Here is a 17,094-nt window from a genome sequence, read left to right as displayed (position 1 = left end):
CCTTTGATCCAGCCGGATCACTGCTGGGTCTGTACCCCAAAGAGATAATAAAGAAAAATACCTGCATAAAAATATTCATTGCTGCACTTTTTGTGGTGGCAAAAAGATTGAAAATTAAGAAGAGTGTCCCTCAATTGGGGAATGACTCATTAATTGTGGTATATATTGCTGATGGAATATTATTGTGCTGAAAGGAATAAAGAACTGGAGGAATTCCATGTGAACTGGAAAGACCTCCAGGAACTGATGCAGAACAAAAGGAGCAGAACCAGAAGAATGTTGTACACAGAGACTGATACATTGTAGCACAATCAAATGTAATTGACTTTGCCACTAGCCGCAATGCAATGACCCAGGACAATCCTGAGGCACTTATGAGAAAGAATATATCCACATACAGAGAAAGAACTGTGGGAGCAGAAACGCAGAAGAAAAACATAGGATTAATCATATGGTTTGAAGGGGTGTGATGGTGATTTTGGCATTAATAGATCACTCTACTGCAAATGCAAATAACATGGAAATAGATTTTGAACAATGATACATATATAACCCAAGGGAATTATTTGTTGGCTTTGGGAGGGGGAAGTAGAAAGCTGGGGGTGGAGGGGAATCATAATTCATGTAAACATGGAAAAATATTCTAAATAAAATCTAAAATAAATAAATAAACAAATAAATAAATTTCATCTGGTCATAGTGAATAATCTTTGTGATATATTGTTCTAGTCTCTTTGTATTTTATTTTAGATTTTTGCATCAATGTTCAATTGGGATTTGGCCTGTAATTTTCTTTCTCTGCTTTTGGTCTTCCTGACTTAGGTATCAGCACCATATTTGTGTGCCAAAAAGACTTTGTAGGACTCCTTTGCTTATTTTGACAAATACTTTGTAGAGTACTAGAATTAATTGCTCTTTAAATGTTTGATAGATTTCACTTGTGAATCCATCTGGCCCTAGGGATTTTTTTCTTAGGGAGTTCATTGATCATTTGTTTAATTTATTTTTCTGTGGTGGTGTTATTTAAGTATTCTATTCCCTCTTTTGTTTGTTTAGGAAATTTATATTTTGTAAATATTCATCCATTTCACCTACATTATCAGATTTATTGCCATATATTTGGGCAAAATAGTTCCTAATATTTGTTTTAATTTCCTCTTAATTAGAGGTGAAATCACCCCTTTCATTGATATTGGCAATTTGATTCTCTTATTTCCTTTTTTAAATCAAATTAACCAATGTTTTATGTATTTTACTAGTTGTTGTTTATAATAGAGCCAACTCCTAGTCTTATTTATTAACTCAATAAACTTATTTTAAAATTTATAAAATTCTCCTTTGATTTTTGGGATTTCTAATTTAGTTTTTACATGGGGATTTTTAATTTGCAGTTTCCTGCCCACTTTATTGATGTGCTTTTCCTCCATTTTATCAATAAAAACAGTCAAGGATAAAAATTTTCTGCTGAGTACTGCTTTGACTGTATCCCTTAAATTTTGATATGTTATCTCCTCATTGTCATTCTTTTCAATGAAATCTGCAATGATTTCTATGATTTGTTCTTTGATCCACCAGTTCTGAAGAATTATATCATGTGGTTTCCAATTTATTTTTAATTTGCCTTTCCATAATCCCTTATTATAATTTTATTGCCTTATGATCTGAAAAATTTCATTTATTATTTCTGCTTTTTTTTGCATTTGGTTCTGAGGTTTTTATTCCCTAGTCAATTTTTGTATATGTACCATGTGTTGCTGAAAAGATGATATATACCTTTTGACCCTTATTTAATTTTCTCTAGATAGGTATTAATTTATTTTTTCTAAGATTTAATTCACTTCTTTTTCTTTTTTCTTATTTCTTTTTTAGATTTACCAAGTTCACTTAGGAAAAGGTTGAGGTCCCCCATTAGTATAGTTTTACTATCTATTTCCTCCTTAAACTCCTTAAATTTCTCCTTTAAAAATCTGAATGCTATACCATTTAGTACATATATGTTAAGTGCTGATATTACTTCATTGTCTATACTATCTTTAATCAAGGTGTAATTATCTTTGTTATTTCTTTTAATCAGATCTATTTTTGCATTAGCTTTATCTGAGATCATGATTGCTACGCCTGATATTTTTTTTTATCTCAGTTGAAATCCAATAGATTCTTCTCCAGCCACTTATCTTTACTCTATGTTTGTCTACCTACCTCTACTGTGTTTCTTGTAAATAACACATAGTAGAATTCTGATTTTAAATTCACTCTGCTATCTGCTTCTATTTTAGGGGTGAGTTCATTCCATTTACATTCACAATTATGATTATCATCTATGTATTCCTCTCCATCTTGTTTTCTTCTTTTAATCATGCCCTTTCTCCCTTTACACTGTTTGCTTTTAATTATCCCCTCAATTTCTCCCTCCCTTATATTACTCCTCTCTCACCACCACCTTTCATATTCCCTTTCTACTTCCCTATAGTGTAAAATAGTATTCTGTCCCAATAAATCTGGCTATTCTTCCCTCTCTGAGCCAATTCCAATGAGAGTAAGGTTTATGTATTATCTGTCACCATTCCCTTTCTCTCTAGTGGCTTACCACCCCCATGCCTCTTTATGTGATATAATTTACCCCCATTTTAATTCTTTCTTCCCATTTCTCTTAATGTGATTCTCTTTTTCTTCCCTTGATTTTTTTGCATGTTATCCTAAATAGCTTACTACTACACCCTATATCTATATATACTTCTTGATAATGATACAATTTTTAAGAGTTACAAGTGTTTTTCCATATAGGAAAATAAACAATTCAACCTTAGTGAGACACTTAATTTTGTTTTCTCTTTCTTACTTATCTTTTTATGTTCTTTTGAATTTTGTATTTAGACATCAAATTAAAGTTTGGTCTTTTCTTCAGGAATGCTTAGAAATTTTCTATTTTATTAAATGACCATATTTTCTCTTGAAAGAAAATATAGATCCCTAAGTTTTTATTACAAAAGCTATATGATACTTAGAGAAGCTAAATGTCACTGGATAGAATGTTGGCTCTAGATTTAGGAAGACCTGAGTTCAAATATGGCCTCAGGTACTCGCTAGCTACCTGACCCTAGAAAATTCACTTACCCCTGTTTACCTCAGTTTCTTCATCTATACAATAAGCTGGTGAAGGAAATGACAAATCACTCCAGGATCTTTGCCAAGAAAACCCTAACTGGGGTCATGAAGAAACTGACTGAAAGAGACTGAAGAAACATAGAATAGAGGCTTTGCAAGTGGAGAGAAAGGGCTGAATGTCACATAGAATCAACAAGGCTTAACAACAGGTTACCTGGTGGATTGGGCTTTAAACTTAGAGTCAGGAAGACCTGAACTGAAATCTGGCCTCAGACACTTAATAACTGTGTGACCCTGTGCAAGTCATGTAACCTTGTTTGCCTCAGTTTCCTCACCTGTAGAATGACCTGGAGAAGGAAATGGAAAATCATTCCAGGATCTCTACCAATAAAACCCCAAAATGGGTCAAGAAAAGTGAGACACAACTGAAAGTACTGAACAGCAAAGATGATGCTTACACGGGATCCTACTGCACAGTTTGAGGTATGGCCTCTACTTCTTGGCAGTGGATTTGAACAGTCATAGTGGAACACTCCTGCATTCAAATGAATATACCAATAGTCTTTTAATAAGATGAATCAGGGAGCTGTTTGCATCTCAACAAAACATTGAAAGATTCCAGGAATTGTTGTTAAGCAGCAAATTTGATTGCATTATCAAATAATCTTTTGAAGAAAACTGAATTTGTTAACATTTAAAAGAATTTCCATAAGAAATATTTCCATAAATATGGCAACAGAGATTCAGAAAATCTAGGCTCTGCAGATCTTCTTTCATCTCTGTGCCTCAGTTCCCTTATCTGTAAAATAGAGATATTATTTAGTTTACTTATCTGAAAGGCACCAGGTGAGGAAAGTACTTTGTAATTATTAAAGCCTTAAATAAAGGAGAGCTTTTATTATTCAAAGGATGGGCAGAAATCCTCGACTTGCCAAACCTCAGAGTGTAAGGGACCCAAGATATCAGGTAATGTGGCATCTCCCTAACAATGACCCTTATGCTAAATATGCTGAGAAGACTTGTCACTAGCAGATAATGCTAAGTCCCATCTTTTTGGCTATGCTTGCCTCATAACCTCCTTATGAGTTAAGTGCCCCAGAATGAGAACTGAATTTGGAAAAGGTCTTCACTAAAGCCTCTTCTTTGCTGTTGCCTGCCTGTGTGATTGTGAGCAAGTCAGTTCACAGCACTAGCTCTCAGCAACATTTTCTGCAAGTACAGTTTGGAGAAGCTGACTTCTAAGGTCTCTTCGGGCTCTGCATATAATCGTTCTTTTTATAGAAAGATCCTGAGGTCCTAAGAGGTTATGTAGCTCACCCTTGCTATCTATGACCAGCCTAGGATGCCTTCCTCCAATAGCTCTTGGCAGCTCTAAGAAAATGGATTGAATTAAGGAGATTAGGACAGCCAGTAGGTCATTGCGAGAATCTTGTGAACCACACTGACTCCATCTTGTGACTCAATTCTGGAGCTAGCTCAGTTCCTTTTTTATTCAATTATGGACTTGGTCCAAATTATGTCTCAAAAAAAACCAAACAGTTATTCAATGGCGTGGCCTGGGAGACAACCCTAATGCATTACTGGAATCTATCCCTGCATAGTTGAGATGCTGGATCACCTGGACCTGCTATGGAGAGTCTCAACCAAAGACCTAGGAATGATGACCAGAAACGTAGTCAGATCCTAGGATTGACGTGCAGAGTTTTTCCATATTTGAGCAACTCATATGCCTCATCTGCAAATAGGCCCCCTACAGATCACCCAGTTATCCTTTCCATGCTCCTTGGACTGCTTATCGATACTTGGGGAGGAGCGGGACACCACATTGTACCCATTTACTCTCCCTCTCTCTGGTTAGAAAGGTCCTGATCTTTGATCCAGCGAGAAAGTTGATTAGCTAATATAGTATTTCCTTTTAATGACTTGACCTTATTTCATTGTTTTTAAGGCATAAAAGTCTCCTTCCCCTGTATTTGGACTTTGGTCAGCCCCAAACATAGGAAGGAACTTGGTCCTGATTTACGGGGCAATTGGCAGGCATTGCTTAAGAGATCGATGCTCTCAGAGCAAACCTTTGTTCCCTCAGTCACTCCATCTTGTCACGCTACCCAGAATCCATCTACAGAAGCCAGAGTGCAGAACCAAGCAGACTGGGCTGGGACTCCTCCTTCCAGTGACCCCAGCCAGGGTCCCAGTCTACATCTTGCCAGGATCTTCACACTGAGCAGTCACAGCCTGAGACCCTTGAAGCCAAATATGTGTGAAATAGGCTCCCCCGGGGAGAGTCCTCAAATAATGCTCCTTCTGGTAAGGGGGAGGACCCAGATACCTTACCAAATTCTCCTGGGACCTAAGTGTGCCTTCAGCTTATCATCTCTCTGGGCACTGTGCACTCCAGACCCCTCCTCTCATTCACTGGCATATGTCCTGCCTCTGAAAACCAAGGACCAATAGGACTTGTTGCTGTCTCTTCTAATTGGAACAAAAATGTCTTTGAAATCAGGAAATATCTTGATTTTCTATTTACTTTTCTAGTCCTTAGCACAATGCTCAGAACATGGGAAGTGCTTAACCAATGTATTTCCATTCCATTCCATTCTACACAGCTGATAAAACCCATCTACAATTTTCCATTAAATTTTGCTGTCCTTAATGGTATGTATTTTGGAGCTGGAAAACATCATCCAAGGTGAAAAAGCCTTGAAATTGAGTTGACACGAGGAGAATTTTATATTTCCAAAAGTAATAACCTCTCTTAACTATTCAAAGAAACGAAGAATTCATTTGGCTAAGAACTGCCAGCTTTGGCTTGTCTTGATGCTTCCCATTTCAAAGCCACCCTTTCCCAGGTCTTTCCCATTGGGATTCAATAAAAAAAAACCCAGCCGATGAGCAGAAAGACTCCCATCGCTTTTTTTCTTGTTTGTTTTAGTAGGATTTTTGCTGAAATCACATTCCCATCTTGTCCCAAATGCCCAGGGGTTCAATGGCTTGAAAACTTGCACAATTGGGAAGGATATGTTATTTTTTCCTTGGCAGAGAAATGGTAGGATCTGATGACCTCCAAAGATGTCTGAACAAAGCAGACACAGAGACCTTTTACCCTTACAGTGTTCAGTAGAGGGGGGAAACACACTGTAATTAAGTCAGATGTACATACGGACAAAATATCAGAACCCCGGAAGCAGAGACGCTTAGCACCAGGAGATGACCCAGGCCCTCCCTTTCTTTGACAAAGAAGAGAAAGCAGAATTTGCTAGAGTAGATGAATCACCCAACACGTGCATTGAGTAGGGGACACAAGAGATGACAGCGTGGTGATGTGCGGGATTGATGACGAGCTAAGAATATCAGCCAGCCTCCTCCAAGGGAGGGCGTCTCTGAGGGAAGGGAAAGGGGAGGCAAAAAGCATTTATCTAGGATAAAGTCTTGGGCCTGCAGTCAGGAAGTTGTGAGCTGAAATCTGATCTCAGCCAATTACTCCGTACGTGACTGGCCAAGTCATGTGTGTCTCCATTTGCTCGATTGTAAACTAAGAATCATGGCGCCCACTTTGAAAGGTTGTTGTGAAGATCGAATGAGATGCTACTCAGAATAGTGCTCAGCACAGCACCCAGCACCCAGGAGATGCCACATAAAAGGGGGCTCTCGGGATGCTGCTATCTCCCTTCTTGTCACTCGGCTCTTTCTGTGTGGTCTCCCCTGTTGGGATCCGAGCTTCTCAAGGGCAGGCAGGGGCGTCTCTTCTCGTTCTTGGAGTCCCCGTCCCTGGCTCAGGGTGAACGCTTCATGAATGTTCATTGGCTCATTGACTGACTTTAAACCACAAGACCAGCTCCCACACTGATCAGTTTGAGGAGATCTCGTTGTGGAAAGGGGGCCCACATTCTCCACCACCAGCTGCAACATTTAATGACCATGAGGTGCAGGTAGGCTCACGGCACACTAAGGTCTCCTGTGCCCATCTCCCAGCAACCATCACTGCTTCCAGCTCAGTCATTACAGCCATCAACCAGGGAAGCAACTCCTGTGGAGAAGGAGACGGCCGTGCCTATCTAATGCCAACCAACTGCCACGTACGAGGCAGTTAAGTCAAACTGGCCCAGAAGGGCACCCTAGGAGACTAGAGGTAACCAAATATGCCATGCAAGTAGGATCAGTACCTCCCCCACTTGGCCGCCATCTTCCCTCGACCTTGAACTCAGACACTGTGGGAAGAGCGATGCTTCCAGCTCCATGCCCTCAGCCATCATCTTGGGAAGCAACCCATTCCATCCCCGTTTCGTCCGGAAATGAGGATTCTCAAAGCAGTCACAGACACTGGCTTTCTTCACTGCCATAGTATCATGGCTGCTCTTACTTCTTAACAAGTTGATACAGAAAATCCCAGATCTTTTTTTCTTCGGGTGAATGGAACTCTTCTATTTCTACTTTATGTTTTGCTCATGAGGCTGATTTTTTGAACCCAAGGGCAAGACTTTAGATTTAATCCCTATTCAATTTCATCTTAGAAGATTCAGCACAAAAGATAGTGAAATATAAGAATCTATTACTAGAAGGGGCAACGATGTTTTACTTATTGCCCAAATGGTCACAGGGAAGCACTGCAAAAAGGCAGGGCTACACCTTAAAAATGCATTAATACAATATTGATAGAACATTATTCTAGCAAACTAACATGATAGAGGCAGAGGACTCGGATTCAAATCCTGACTATGAGTCTTCCTAATTATGTGACCTTTATAAGTCACTGAACCTCTTTGGGGATGTTTGCTCACATGTAAAATAAGGAAGTTTATCCTTTAATCTTAATGAGGACTTGGACCTCACTGTCCCACACTGGAAATATATACTCATCGAAATATAGAGTCCTAGGCTTCTAGCATCTTCTTTGAACATCCTCCTCATCTATTTCTGCTTATATTTCTCTGTCTCTGTCACTGGTTCTGTCTCAGTCTGTCTCTGCATAGATCTGATTTTCCATCTGTTTGTCTCGGCCTCTCTCTTCTTCTGATTCTTAGTCTCTGCCTTGTTGCCCTTTTCTGTCTTCATCTCTGTCTCTGTGTTTGTCTTTCTCTGTCTGTCTCTGCCTGCTGCAGCCTCTGTCTCTTTGTCTCTCACTCACCATAGCATTGTCCAATGAGTTAGCTGCAGCATACTTCAGGGCTCCTAGTGCCTTTGGTGTCCAGGTGGTATTTACAGTTTGACAGCCACCATCTGACACCAGCTCCTAAAGAACAAATGTGCTCCCAAGATGTCTGGGTTACTTGTGTGTGTGTGTGTGTGTGTGTGTGTGTGTGTGTGTGTGTGTGTTTGTCCCTACATGCCCTCATTGGAGCTTTTCACAGAAAAATTCTATTCTTCCTTCCTTCCTTCTTCCTTCCTTCCTTCCTTCCTTCCTTCCTTCTTTCTTTCTTTCTTTCTTTCTTTCTCTTTCTTTCTTTCTTTTCTTTCTTTCTTCTTTCTTTCTTTCTTTCTTTCTTTCTTTCTTTCTTTCTTTCTTTCTTTCTTTCTTTCTTTCTTTCTTTCTTTCTTTCTCTTTCTTCTTCCTTCCTTCCTTCCTTCCTTCCTTCCTTCCTTCCTTCCTTCCTTCTTTCTTCTCTTTTAATTTTAACTCTTTTCCCATGTTTACATGATTCATGTCATCTTCCTCCCCTCTTTACTCCCCCCTCCCAAATCCAACAAGCTATTCCACTGGGTCATACAAATGTTATCACTTGGTACTTATTTCCATATTATTCATTTTTGCTATAGAACAATCTTTTAAAGCATAAACCCCAGATCACATTCCACATATATGTGATTATTATATTGTATATGTGACATAATATCATTATATTATAATTACAATGTAATATAATATTATATGAGTGATGTCATATGTTCTTCTTTTCTGCTTCTACTCACACAGTTCTTTGTCTCAGTGTGGTTAGCATTCTTTCCCATGAGTCCTTCAGGAGTGTCTGGGCTTGTTGTGTTATTACTAGTAGCAAGGTCCATTATTTACATTGGATTATTCCACAATGTTTTACTTTCTGTGTACAATGTTCTCCTGGTTCTGCTTCTTTCACTCTGCATCACTTCCTGGAGGTCGTCCCAGTTCACATGGAATCCCTCCAGTTCACCATTCCTTTGAGCACAATAATATTCCATCACCAACAGATACAATTTATTCAGCCATTTCCCAATGGAAGCGCATCCCCTCATTTTCCAATTTTTTGCCACCACAAAGAGAAAAATTATATCTGAATCCCTTGAACAAATGAGAAATAAGCAAGAGAGATTGTAGAGAATAGCCAATAAACAGGCCAGGAAGAATCAGGAATCGGGGAGAGAAGCACCCTGGGAGCACAGGGAACAGTTTAGTATGGGGCTCTGAATACACATCAAGCTGCAACCTCAGGACATGGGAGGTGGCTGAGTTTCTCGACTGGTTAGAAATGGGTGACAGAAGCAAGCATAATTGTCCACTGTCAATGCCAAAGTCTTGTCACTGATTGAGTGGGAGTAGGAGATCTGGCCATGTGCTTGTCCACTGAATCTATGAATCGTATTTGCATAAATGTATTTCTGGGTTTGTTTGTGTCAAATCCAGTTGGATAACTCAGGCAAACGTCCAACTCTGAAATGAATTTGGTTTAACTTGTCTGCAAAAGGAAGCTTTTTCAGGTATCTTCAAATATGTGGGGACTCTTGAGAGGTCAAGAGGGATAGCATATAATAAACATTTTGTTGTGATTTATAGTAAATAAAGTACTGGCTTGGAATCACTAGAAGTAGGTTCAAAAGCCAACTCTTATTACCCATGTAACCTTAGGAAATCACTCCTTTGGCCTCACTTTCTACATCTTGAAGCTATGTAGTTTATAACCATTACTTATGTAAGTTTGGACAAGTAACTTAAGCTGCTGGTCCTTGATTTCCTCATCTGTAAAATGAGCTCAATGAACATTGGACTTCAGGGGCAGATAAGTAGCCTGGTGAAAAGAGCACCAGTCTCAGAATATGGAGGACCTGGGTTCAAATTTGGCTCAAAACATTTCCTAACTGTGTGACCCTGTACAAATCACTTAACTCCAATTGCCTAGCCCATGCTGCTCTTCTGTCTTAGAATTGACTTAGGTCAAAAGGTAATTGTGCAGTCCTTTGAGCTCTAGAGCTATAATTCCCGACTCACCCCAAGGCACTAAAAAGGTAAGCTATGTATTCTTTGAAATATTGCCTAATCATAGACCAATATCTCCTAGTATACACCAAGATAAAGTCAAAATGTATATTCAATCTAGAAATAAAGGCAGATATAAGAAATTAAGGGAGTATGAGAAGTTTACTTGTCAGATTTAAGAATAAGGGGAAGATTTGCTGACAAACAAGTCATTAAGAACATTACAAAAAATGAAATGGTTAATTTCGATTACATTAAATTTAAAATCTCTGTATGAGGAAAACCTGTGAAGCCAGATTTGAAAGAAAACAGCAAATTGGGGAAGGGGGAAAAATCATAGCAATTGTCTCTGACAAAGGTCTCATTTTCCAAATATATAGAGAATTGAGTCAGGTATATAAGAATGCAAAATATTGATAATTATTGATAATAATTGATAGTCAAGGAATATAAACAGGCACTATTCACCTGAAGAAATTAAACTCTCTATAATTCTATGAGGAAGTGCTCCAAATCACTTCTTATTAGAGAAATCCAATCAAAATAATTCCAAGATAACATGCTTTTCAGAGTGTCTTTTTTTGGCCAAAGGAAAATGATAAACATTGAATGGAATGTTAGAAAATTGGGACACTAATGCATTGTTGATGGAATTGTGAAGTGATACAACCATTCTGGAGAACAATTTGTGAACATGAACAAAGGGCCATGAAGCTAATCATACTCATTGACCCAGCAATATCACTATTGTGTCTGTATCCAAAGAGATCAGAGATATGGTAAAAAGGACCTACTTGTATGAAACATTTTGGCAGCTGATATTGTAGTGGCAAGGAATTGGAAACTTGGGGATGTCATAAGCTGTGCTATATGGTTGTAATGGAAAACTATTGGGCCCTAAGAAATGATGAACAAAATGAATTTTGAAAAACCTAGAAAAACTTATATGAACTGATGCAAAGTGAAGTGAGCAGAGCCAGGACAACACTTTATACAATAACAGAAGTACTCTACAATGATCAACGGTGAAGAACTAAATTATTATTTGCAAATCAAGGCAATCATGCTAAAAATAATAAATAGAGAAAGAAGAGAAAGAAAGAAAGAAAGAAAGAAAGAAAGAAAGAAAGAAAAGAAAGAAAGAAAGAAAGAAAGAAAGAAAGAAAGAAAGAAAGAAAGAAAGAAAGAAAGAAAGAAGAAGAAAGAAGAAAGAAAAGAAAGAAAGAAAGAAAGAAAGAAAGAAAGAAAGAAAGAAAGAAAGAAGAAAGAAAGAAAGAAAGAAAGAAAGAAAGAAAGAAAGAAAGAAAGAAAGAAAGAAAGAAAGAAAGAAGGAAAGAAAGAAAGAAAGAAAGGAGGAAAGGAGGAAAGAAGGAAAGAAAGAAAGAAGGAAAGAAAGAAAGAAAAAGTAATCCACACCAAAGAAGGAACTGTCTGAATTGGACTGCATATCAAAGCATGACATCCTTCACTCGATTTCCTTTATGAATATTTTTTATTTTTCATGTGATATGTGACTTCAATCACAATATTCAGAATATGGAAATATATATTGCATGAAAAGTACTAATGTCATCTATAGTAAGACTTGTTCTTGCCTGAGAGAGAAAGGAGAGGGAGAGGGAGGGAATCTAAATGCAAAATGTCAGAAAACAATCATCAAAAATTGTTTCTACAGATAATTAAAAATAAAATTGAATAAAGTTAAATGAAATGCACTAAAACATTGCATAGTGTGAGCCCTCCTTTCCCCCTGCTCTACCCAGAAAGGGGAAGGAAGTTTCTTTGATTTCCCAGGCAGTGACCACGCAGGCTCACATTTTCTAGTATACATGTTACCAGAAGCTAGCGATGTTCTCAAGCCAAATGCCAGCCTAACACCAAATAGCAAAATCCCTCCCTTGCTATACAGAATAGAGTCACATTTCCATGGTGACTCCAATACGAACATGGGCAATGGATGCCAAGCTAGCCAGCTGTATGTCTCTTCCCACTTTCCTAAGGCATTTTGGACCATATGGTGCTTGCCATTCCTACAATAAAAATTCAAATTCAGATTCAGGAAATCCAAAATTGCTGGAGTCTAGATCCCAGACCCAGAGACCAGAGCCATGTTTCCCCAACCTCTCTTTGGCTTGTGCAAAGCGCATTACAAATCATTCTGTACAGCAGTTGGCCTCCTGGGTTCTTGAGAGGAATGGTGCCAGAACATGGAAGCCATTGATGACAAAGTCAAACTTCGCCAATTTCTCAAGCCTCCAAATACCATCAGAGGAAACTGTCATCAAATACAAATCATTTCCCCAGTAAATAACAGCATGGAATAAATTTGTTCCATTCTCGCCTCCTTTGAAAAGACTAAAAATATCCTCCGAAAGCTGATCTAATTATCCCCACACAATACAGCAACAGGAGAACATTAGAATATGGTATCAGCTAATTGAACAGCCAGAACAGCCAGAGATCCTTAGCAAGAAGGAAGACATAGGCTGACCAGTTGATGATGGCACTACAGTTGTGCCCTGATTATTAGAGCAGAGTTTGATGTCCAGAAAAGACGTGTAGTTAAAATCACTGCATCATCACGGAGACAAAAGGTCAAATGGAATAAACCTGTGCCTTCACACTTTTCATAATAATACTCTGGGAATTCAAGGGACACCTTCTGATTTCATTGGCTGACACAAAGCACTTCTCTGTTTCCAGACTCTACACCTTTGATTAGTGCTGAGACCAACCATTCTGCTACCTAATGTTCCCTGCTGCATCTAGTTACTGTCATTTGCCACTTTTTTTTTTCTATTGTAGATCCTAACATTTAGAATTCCATTTAAGGGAAAATGTTGCTTATTTAGGAAAATAATGAAGGTAGCAAGTGAGACAAATTACTTTACAAAGAGGATCATCCTCTCTGAAAAAAAAAATGTGCCTAACTATGGGGAATCTTTGAAAAGCATCTATTAAAGATTAATTTGAAAAACATTAAGATTTTAATATGCAGAGGTTGTGCCATTGACTGACACCAGCAAGGAAATTAAAAATTGAAATTGACTTTCTGACTTTAATTCAGATCATTAACAAAATGCCCTTGAATGTCCTGGTTCTGATGGTTTTCTTCTCTGCTGTTTAAAAAATATTTTATTTGGTCAAAAGAGAAATTTTGTTTACATCATCTTTCTACTACCAAAAAGGGTGTGTGGGTATAGATTAGTGCCCTCCTCTTCCTTCAGTGATTACTCTCATTGCTAAACCAGTGGATTCGCCAATTTCCAAAGTACAAAAAGCAATATGACAAATCCAAAATATAGCCTTTGGAGGGGCAGAGGGGTAAGAGTCAAAATGAACCAGTTTCAGAGCACAGTATTTTCAGATCTATTCTAGAGACTCAGAACCTGTAACCTCCTAAACATTAATCTTCTAGGTCCATGGTATTAAACTCAGAGAACCATGGGGGCCATTTTCCATACTTAAGGATCTCTGTGAGCTACAAATGGACAGATTTAAAATGTGATATAATTCATATTTTACTATATCATTATTTTGTTAAATATTTCCCAATTGCATTCATTTATTTATTTTTAGGATGGAAAATTTTAATTTAATTGATTTAGAATATTTTTTCCATCTTTACACAATTCATCTTCTTTCCCTCCCCTCCCTACACTCCTCCCAAAGCCAATGAACAATTCTATTGAATTTCACATGTGTCATTGATCAAGACCTATTTCCATATTATTGATATTTGTACCAGGGTGATCGTTTAGAGTCTGTGTTCCCAGTTGTATCGCCATTGAACCATGTCATCAAGCAATTGTTTTTCTTCTGTATTTCTGCTCCCACAGTTCTTTCTCTGAATGTGGATACATTCTTTCTCATACGTCCCTCAGAATCGTCCTGGATCATTGCATTGCTGCTGGTAGCAAAGTCAGTTACATTCAATCGTGCCACAATGTATCAGTCTTTGTGTATAATGTTCTCTTGGTTCTGCTCCTTTCATTCTGCATCACTTCCTGGAGGTTGTTCCAGTCCCTGTGGAATTTCCAATTACATTTTAATCTAATGAAGCCAAACAGTTGTGGGACATAGATGGCGCATAGACCAAATGTCTGAGACTTCAGTTCTAGTAAAGAAAATCATAATAATGTGATCCTAAGTTTCATTAAGAGAGAATCCCAACCAGTCACAGAATTTTTGACTGAGAAGGGACTCCAGAAGGCAAGTACTCCAATCCAAGATCAATAATATAATAAATTATTATATATAATAATAATATAGCATGCCCAATAAGAGGCCATCCACCTTCAACTCAATGAATTCATAGGAAGAAGAAATATTCCAGCTCTCAAGGGAACCCAATCCACTTTACGATAGCCCATGCTATTAACCAAGTTTTATGGTTGTGGTCGCTTATTTTTAAATTTGTGTGTGTGTGTGTGTGTGTGTGTGTGTGTGTGTGTGTGTGTGATGTCAAATGTAAATAGATATATTTTCTCCTTTGACTCTTATTTCCCTTTCTGTCCACTGGGGTCAAATAGACTGAGCTTAATCTTTGACAACACGAAAACCCTTCAAATATTTGGAGAAATTCCTGTCCCCTCAAAGCTTCTCCAGGATAACCAAGCCCTTAGCCTTCAGCTAATCATCATGAATCATGGATCCAAGATTCTTCATGAATGGATATTCAGTTGACTTCACTCTCATGATATGTCTTCTGACTAATCAATCAACAGCTGATCAGTTTTCTTCTTCAGATATGGAGTCCAGAATTGCACTTAATCCTCCAGAGAACTGCTAAGGAAGATAAAACCCAGCAGAACTATGACTTCATCATTTCAGAAGCTGATGCCTTCTTTATTACTGTAGCAAAATGTTTCATTAATGTTTGGGGAGATTTGGGGTTGCCACAGTCACATTTTCTTTTATATTGCACTTGCCATCCACTGAAAGGGCTTCGTTTTCCTTCAAAACAATTTCTCTCTAAACACTGCTCCTGGAGTCAAGAATTTGAATGTTCAAAGGTCAAGGATCATTTGAGGAGAATAACAAGAAGGAGCAAATCCCAAGGGTGACCAGAGACCACACGATAGGGAGATCATTTGGGCATACATTTTGCCCAGCCACTGTGTTCCAAGACCCTTTGTGTAAATTGAAAACCACACTTAAGAGTGAACAGGAGTATTTAATAAATATTTCTCATATGAACATATGAGGCACTTGATGAAGGACTTCCCAGGGGTCCACCCTGCACTAAGTGCTGGGAATAGAATGGCAAATTATTCCTGCCTACCAGAAATATTCTTTTTTGTAGTGGGGAACTACAGGTATAATGAAAAGGAAATGCAGCACACAAACCATTAGGCTGATTCAGTTTGTTTGAGCAAGTGTCTATTAAACACCTGCTCTCTACCAAATGGGGGGAGACGAAGACAAAAATGATGTGAGTCTTGGCCATCAAGACTCCTATATTTTCTTGGAGGGGAAGATATATGCACAGATAATGGAATGCAAGGTAGCTATAAAGTGTATTTGGGGGATGGAGAAAGCAGTGAAGAATAGTAGCGATAAGGAACATCTTCAGCTAGAGGTGGCAACCACTTGTACTTGGAAGGAAAAGAAAGGTTTTTCTAGGGAGTGGTGAGTTGGCCAACAAGCATCTTTTAAGCAGTACTATTCCAGGCACCGTGTAAAGTGTCAGGGAGACAAAAAGGCAAAAACAAAACAAAAGAAAACCTGCCCTCAATTAGTTCACATTCAAATGGGGGGAAACTACTTGTAAACATCTAGGCTCCAGTGAGATGCAGATGGGCAAATTGGAGGAGGAAGCCAAGTTAGAAGGAAAGAAAGAACAAAAGGAGATGATAGGAGAGAGGCAGTCTGGGAAAGACCTCTTGCAGAAAGAGGAATTTGAATGAAATCTCACCGGGAGTCAGAGAAGTGAGGAGGAAGACCAAAGGGAGAGCAATACAGACCTGAAGGACAGAGTCAGACCTGGAGCCTCATGGGACAGGAACAATGAGTAGTCAGGTATCACTGTATGAAGGGGAGTAAAGTATCATGAATTGGTGACAGTTGGGAAGGGCTGCATTTAAAGGACTTCAAAGCCAGGGAAATGATCTTCTGTTTGTCCTTGAAGGCAATAGGGACTACAAGGATTTTAGGGATGAAGGAGAAAAGGTATGGAGTTAGAAATGCATTTTAGGAAGACAAGTGGAGGATGGACTAAATTGGAGAGAGCCTGGAGGCCATGGGACCATCCAGAAACTACTGCAATAGTCTAGTCATGAGATGGTAAAAGCTTGCACCAAGGTGGCTGCTCTGTAAGCAGAGATAAGGAAACATGGACAAGAAAAGTAGCAAAGTAGAAACGACAGAAGTTGGCAGTACATGGGAGTGGGAGGGAGTATTAGTGAAGAAGAGTCCAGGATGACGTCTAAATTACAAGTCTGGGTGAGTGAGGCAATGGCAATTCCCTGAGCAGAAATAAAGAAGTGTAGAAAGGAAGAGGATTTCAATTGGAAGACTGCGGGTTCTGTTTTCGACTTGTTGAGTCTCCATGCCATGGTTCAAGATCCAATAGGCAGTTGATGATATGAGACTAGAACTCAAGAGAGAGATGAGATTAGGACTAGTTAGATAGGAGAATTATCTGTATCAAAATGCTAATTGTATCTCTGGGAGACAATGAGATCAGCAAATCAGAGAGCCTAGACAGGGAGAGTAAAAGGAATAAGGAAGGAGAAGAATGCCAAAGAAAGACCCTCTTGGGACAGTCCTGGTTAGTGAATGTGATCCAAGATGGAAATGTAGTCAGCAGTGAGATCGGAGAA

This window comes from Monodelphis domestica, chromosome 2 (genome assembly GCF_027887165.1).
Source record: "Monodelphis domestica isolate mMonDom1 chromosome 2, mMonDom1.pri, whole genome shotgun sequence".
Classification (NCBI taxonomy): Eukaryota; Metazoa; Chordata; class Mammalia; order Didelphimorphia; family Didelphidae; genus Monodelphis; species Monodelphis domestica.
This window is presented reverse-complemented; position numbering follows the sequence as displayed.